The following is a 7,210-nucleotide window of genomic DNA, read 5'->3' on the forward strand; positions in this document are numbered from 1 at the left end:
TGGGTCTGAACCTTTCAGATCCGTGTGTGCTTTACAAATCTCTATGTCATCTCCTAGATGCAGCTACCACGTTCTATTTGGAGCTATTCCAAATAACTGTTCTACTATACGAATCCAGTTTACCACTCAGAATAATCTGGATTAGTGTCAAAGTTTGCATCGGCGTAACCCTTTACGACGAACTCTTTTACCACCTCCATAATCGAGAAAATTCCTTAGTCCACTAGTTACTAAGGATAACTTTGACCGCTGTCCTGTGATCCATTCTTGGATCACTCTTGTACCCCTTGGCTGACTCATGGCAAGGCACACTTTAGGTTCGGTACACAGCATAGCATACTGTAGAGCCTACGTCTTAAGCATAGGGGACGACCTTCGTCCTTTCTCTCTATTCTGCCATGGTCGAGCTTTAAGTCTTAACTTCATACCTTACAACTCAGGCAAGAACTCCTTCTTTGACTGATCCATCTTGAACACCTTCAAGATCATGTCAAGGTATGTGCTCATTTGAAAGTTCCATTAAGCGTTTTGATCTATCCTTATAGATCTTGATGCTCAATGCTCAAGCAGCTTAATCCAGGCTTTCCATTGAAAACACTTTCCAAATAACCCTATATGCTTTCCAGAAATTCTTCGTCATTTCTGATCAACAATATGTCAACAACATATACTCATCAGAAATTCTATAGTGCTCCCACTCACTTCTTCGGAAATACAAGTTTCTCATAAACTTTGTATACACCCAAAATCTTTGATCATCTCATCAAAGCATACATTCCAACTCCAAGATGCTTACTCCAGTCCTCAGAAGGATAGCTGGAGCTTTGCATACTTATTAGCATCTTTCAGGATTGACAAAACCTTCCGGTTGTATCACATACAACCTTTCCTCAAGAAAAATCGTCGAGGAAACAATGTTTTGACATCCTATCTACAAGATTTCATAAATAACGCAGTAATCGCTAATATAATTCCAACATACTCTTAGCATCGCTACGAGTGAGAAAGTCTCACCGTAGCCAACTCCTTGAACTTGTCGGAAAACATCTTAACGACAAGTCGAGCTTTCTTAATGGTGATACTTACCATCATTGTCCGTCTTCCTTTTAAAATCCATCTGTACTCAACAGCCTTACGACCATCGAGCTGTTCCGCCAAAGTCTACTCTTTGTTTTCATACATGGATCCTCTCTCGGATTTTATGGCCTCGAGCCATTTATCGGAATCCGAGCCCACCATCGCTTCTCCATGGCTCGTAGGTTCATTGTTATCTAGCAACATGACTTCCAAGACAGGATTACGTACCACTCTGAAGTAGTACGCATCCTTGTCATCCTACGAGGTTTGGGAGTGACTTGATCCGAAGTCTCATGATCAATATCATAAGCTTCCACTTCAATTGGTGTAGGTGCCACAGGAACAACTCTTTGCCCTGCTATACACTAGTTGAAGTGACGGTTCAATAACCTCATCAAGTCTCCACCATCCTCCCACTCAATTCCTTCAAGAGAAACTTTTTCTCGAGAAAGGACCCGATTCTAGAAACAATCCCTTATTGCTTTCGAATCTGAGACAGGAGGTATACCCAACTGTTTTGGGTGTCCTATGAAGATGCATTTATCCGCTTTGGGTTCGAGCTTATCAGCCTGAAACTTTTTCACATAAGCGTCGCAGCCCCACACTTTTAAGAAATGACAGCTTAGGTTTCTCTAAACCATAGTTCATACGGTGTCATCTCATCGGAATTACGTGGTGCCCTATTTAAAGTGAATGTGGTTGTCTCTAATGCCTAACCCATGAACTATCGTGGTAATTCGATAAGAGACATCATGGTATGCATCATATCCAATAGGGTGCAGTTATGATGTACGGACACACCATCACACTATGGTGTTCCAGGCTGTATTAGTTGTGAAATGATTTCCACAATGTCTTAATTCTGTGCCAAACTCGTAATTCAGATATTCATCTCTATGATCATATCATAGATATTTTATCCTCTTGTCACGACAATCTTTCAACTTCACCCTGAAATTACTTGAACCTTTCAATAATTCAGACTCGTGATTCATCAAGTAAATATACTCAACATCTACTCAAATCATCTGTGAAGAACATAACGATATCCACTATACGCCTCAGCACTCATTGGACTGCACACATCAAAATGTGTTACTTCCAACGAGTTGCTATCTTGTTCCGTCTTACTAAAACGAGGCTTTCAGTCATCTTGCCCATGTGGTATGATTTGCATGTCTCAAGTGATTCAAGATCAAGTGAGTCCAAACGGTCCATTTGCATGGAGTTTCTTCATGCATATACACCAATAGACATGGTTCGCATGTCTCAAACTTTTCAAAACGAGTGAGCCCAAAGATCCATCAACATGGAGCTTCTTCATGCGTTTTATACCGATATGACTTAAGTGGCAGTGCCACAAGTAGGTGGTACTATCATTACTATCTTATATCTTTTGGCATGAACATGTGTATCACTACGATCGAGATTCAATAAACCATTCATTTTAGGTGCAAGACCATTGAAGGTATTATTCAAATAAACAGAGTAACCATTATTCTCCTTAAATGAATAACCGTATTGCGATAGACATAATTCAATCACGTCTATGCTCAACGCAAACACCAAATAACAATTATTTAGGTTTAACACCAGTCTCGATGGTAGAGGGAGCGTGCGATGCTTGATCATATCAACATTGGAAACACTTCCAACACATATCGTCAGCTCACCTTTAGCTAGTCTCCGTTTATTCCATAGCTTTTATTTCGAGTTACTAACACTTAGCAACCAAACCGGTATCTAATACCCTGGTGCTACTAGGAGTACTAGTAAAGTAGACATCAACACAATGTATATCCAATATACTTCTATCGACCTTGCCAGCCTTCTTATCTACCAAGTATCTAGGGTAATTCTGCTCCAGTGGTTGTTCCCCTTATTACAGAAGCACTTAGTCTCGGGTTTGGGTTCAACCTTGGGTTTCTTCACTAGAGCAGCAGCTGAATTGCCGTTTCATGAAGTATCCCTTCTTGCCCTTGCCCTTCTTGAAACTAGTGGTTTCACCAACCATCAACAATTGATGCTCCTTCTTGATTTCTACTTTGGTGTCAAACATCGCGAATATCTCAAGGATCATCATATATGTCCCTGATATATTATAGTTCATCACGAAGCTCTAGCAGCTTGGTGGCAATGACTTTGAAGAAACATCACTGTCTCATCTGGAAGATCAACTCCCACTCGATTCAAATGATTGATGTACTCAGACAATCTGAGCACAAGCTCAACAATTGAGCTTTTCTCCCTTAGTTTGCAGGCTAAGAAAATCGTCGGAGGTCTTATACCTCTTGACGTGGGCACGAGCCTGAAATTCCAATTTCAGCCCTCGAAACATCTCATATGTTTCGCGACGTTTCAAAAACCGTCTTCGGTGCCTCAACTCTAAACCGTTTAGCATTACGCACTGAACTATCATGTAGTCATCAAAACGTGTACCTCAGATGTTCACAACATCCACAGACGACATTCGAGGTTCAGCACACTGAGCGGTGCATTAAGGACACAAGCCTTCTATGAAGCAATGAGGACAATCCTCAGTTTACGGACCTAGTCCGCTTAATTGCTACTATCAACTTTCAACTAATTTTTCTCTAGGAACATAACTAAACAGTAGAACTAAAGCGCGAGCTATGACATAATTTGCGAAGACCTTTTGACTATGTTCAGGATAATTTAGTTCATCTTATGAACTCCCACTCAGATAGACATCCCTCTAGTCATCTAAGTGATTACATGATCCGAGTCAACTAGGCCGTGTCCGATCATCACGTGAGACGGACTAGTCAACATCGGTGAACATCTTCATGCTGATCGTATCTACCATACGACTCATGCTTGACCTTTCGGTCTTCTGTGTTCCGAGGCCATGTATGTACACATGCTAGGCTCGTCAAGTCAACCTAAGTGTTTGCATGTGTAAATCTGTCTTACACCCGTTGTATGTGAACGTTGGAATCAAACACCCGATCATCACGTGGTGCTTTGAAACAATGAACTGTCGCGACGGTGCACAGTTAGGGGGAACACTTTCTTGAAATTATTATGAGGGATCTTCTTATTTACTACCGTCGTTCTAAGTAAACAAGATGCATAAACATGATAAACATCACATGCAATCAAATAGTGACATGATATGGCCAATATCATATAGCTCCTTTGATCTCCATCTTGGGGCTCCATGATCATCAACGTCACCGGCATGACACCATGATCTCCGTCATCATGATCTCCATCATCGTGTCTCCATGAAGTTGTCACGTCATCTATTACTTCCACTACTACAGCTAACGGTTAGCAATAAAGTAAAGTAATTACATGGCATTTATGTTGACATATAGGTCATAAATAAATTAAGACAACTCCTATGGCTCCTGCCAGTTGTCATACTCATCTACATGCAAGTCGTGATTCCTATTACAAGAACATGATCAATCTCATACATCACATATATCATTCATCACATCCTTTTGGCCATATCACATCACATAGCATACCCTGCAAAAACAAGTTAGACGTCCTCTAATGCATGTTTTACGTGGCTGCTATGGGTTTCTAGCAAGAACGTTTCTTACCTACGCAAAAACCACAACGTGATATGCCAATTGCTATTTACCCTTCATAAGGACCCTTTTCATCGAATCCGATCCGACTAAAGTGGAAGAGACAGACACCCGCTAGCCACCTTATACAACTAGTGCATGTCAGTCGGTGGAACCAGTCTCACGTAAGAGTACGTGTAAGGTCGGTTCGGGCCGCTTCATCCCACAATGCCGCCGAATCAAGATAAGACTAGTAACGGCAAGCATATTGAACAAAATCAATGCCCACAACTACTTTGTGCTCTACTCGTGCATAGAATCTATGCAATAGACCTAGCTCATGATGCCATTGTTGGGGAACGTAGCAGAAATTCAAAATTTTCCTACGGGTCACCAAGATCTATCTATGGAGAAACTAGCAACGAGGGGAAGGAGAGTGCATCTACATACCCTTGTAGATCACTAAGCGGAAGCGTTCAAGTGAACGGGGTTGATGGAGTCGTACTCATTGTGATCCAAATCACCGATGACCAAGTGCCGAACGCACGGCACCTCCGCGTTCAACACACGTACAGTCGGTGACCTCTCCCATGCCTTGATCCAGCAAGGAGAGAGGGAGAGGTTGAGGAAGACTCCATCCAGCAGCAGCACAACGGCGTGGTGGTGGTGGAGGAGCGTGGCAATCCTGCAGGGCTTCACCAAGCACCACGGGAGAGGAGAAGTACTTGGGAGAAGGGGAGGGCTGCACCAAAGGCAAAGGTATGACTGCCCTCCCACCCCCACACATATATATAGGGGCAAGGGAGAGGGGGGGGCGCAGCCTTGGCCCTTCCTCCAAGGAAGGGTGCGGCTAGGGAGGAGTCCCTCCTCCCCAAGGCACCTCGGAGGTGCCTTCCCCCTTTAGGACTCTTCCTTTCCTTATCCCTTGGCGCATGGGCCTCTTGGGGCTGGTGCCCTTGGCCCATATAGGCCAAGGCGCACCCCCTTAAAGCCCATGTGCCCCCCCCGGGGCAGGTGGCCCCACCCGGTGGACCCCCGGGACCCTTCCGGTGGTCCCGGTACAATACCGGTGACCCCGAAACTTGTCCTGTGACCAAAACATGACTTCCCATATATAAATCTTTACCTCCGGACCATTCCGGAACTCCTCGTGACGTCCGGGATCTCATCCGGGACTCCGAACAACATTCGGTAACCACATACAAACTTCCTTTATAACCCTAGCGTCATCGAACCTTAAGTGTGTAGACCCTACAGGTTCGGGAGACATGCAGACATGACCGAGACGTTCTTCGGTCAATAACCAATAGCGGGATCTGGATACCCATGTTGGCTCCCACATGTTCCATGATGATCTCATCGGATGAACCACGATGATCTCATCGGATGAACCACGATGTCAAGGACTTAATCAATCCCGTATACAATTCCCTTTGTCTATCGGTACGATACTTGCCCAAGATTCGATCGTCGGTATCCCGATACCTTGTTCAATCTCGTTACCGGCAAGTCTCTTTACTCGTTCCGTAACACATCATACCGTGATCAACTCCTTGGTCACATTGTGCACATTATGATGATGTCCTACCGAGTGGGCCCAGAGATACCTCTCCGTCACACGGAGTGACAAATCCCAGTCTCGATTCGTGCCAACCCAACAGACACTTTCGGAGATACCCGTAGTGTACCTTTATAGCCACCCAGTTACGTTGTGACGTTTGGCACACCCAAAGCACTCCTACGGTATCCGGGAGTTGCACAATCTCATGGTCTAAGGAAATGATACTTGACATTAGAAAAGCTTTAGCATACGAACTATATGATCTAGTGCTATGCTTAGGGTTGGGTCTTGTCCATCACATCATTCTCCTAATGATGTGATCCCGTTATCAACGACATCCAATGTCCATGGTCAGGAAACCGTAACCATCTATTGATCAACGAGCTAGTCAACTAGAGGCTTACTAGGGACATGGTGTTGTCTATGTATCCACACATGTATCTGAGTTTCCTATCAATACAATTCTAGCATGGATAATAAACGATTATCATGAACAAGGAAATATAATAATAATCAATTTATTATTGCCTCTAGGGCATATTTCCAACAATATGGGCCTTAGTGGAAAGAGAGCACACTACAAAAAAGACACATCCGTGACATTTTGGGCCGAATGAAAAAAAATTCTGTCATACATATGACACTTCTATGACGATAATTGTGACAAAACCCGGTATCATCATAGATGTGGTGGGCTCCTACTTCTATGACAAAAAATCATGACAGAAAATGGGCTTTTCGTCCTGGGCGGGCCGGAGACGCAGTTGCATGACATTCTTTGGGCCGTCCATGACGGAAAAAACCATGGTAGAAGCGAGGGGGAGGAAAATTTCGGGGAGTTCCCGGTTACGGTGGGAGGTCGGGGGCCGAGCGATGCGCGTTTCTCTCGTACACATACACGCGTGTGTGCGAGGCGTTGGCTCTAACTGAACCCGAGCAAGGTGTTGGGCTCTAACTGAACCCGAGCGATTGCACTGCAGGCTACGCGTTACTGAACCCGAGCGATCGATCGAAGGCTGTTAACTGAACC

Source organism: Triticum aestivum, chromosome 5A (assembly GCF_018294505.1).
Source record: "Triticum aestivum cultivar Chinese Spring chromosome 5A, IWGSC CS RefSeq v2.1, whole genome shotgun sequence".
NCBI classification, from domain to species: domain Eukaryota; kingdom Viridiplantae; phylum Streptophyta; class Magnoliopsida; order Poales; family Poaceae; genus Triticum; species Triticum aestivum.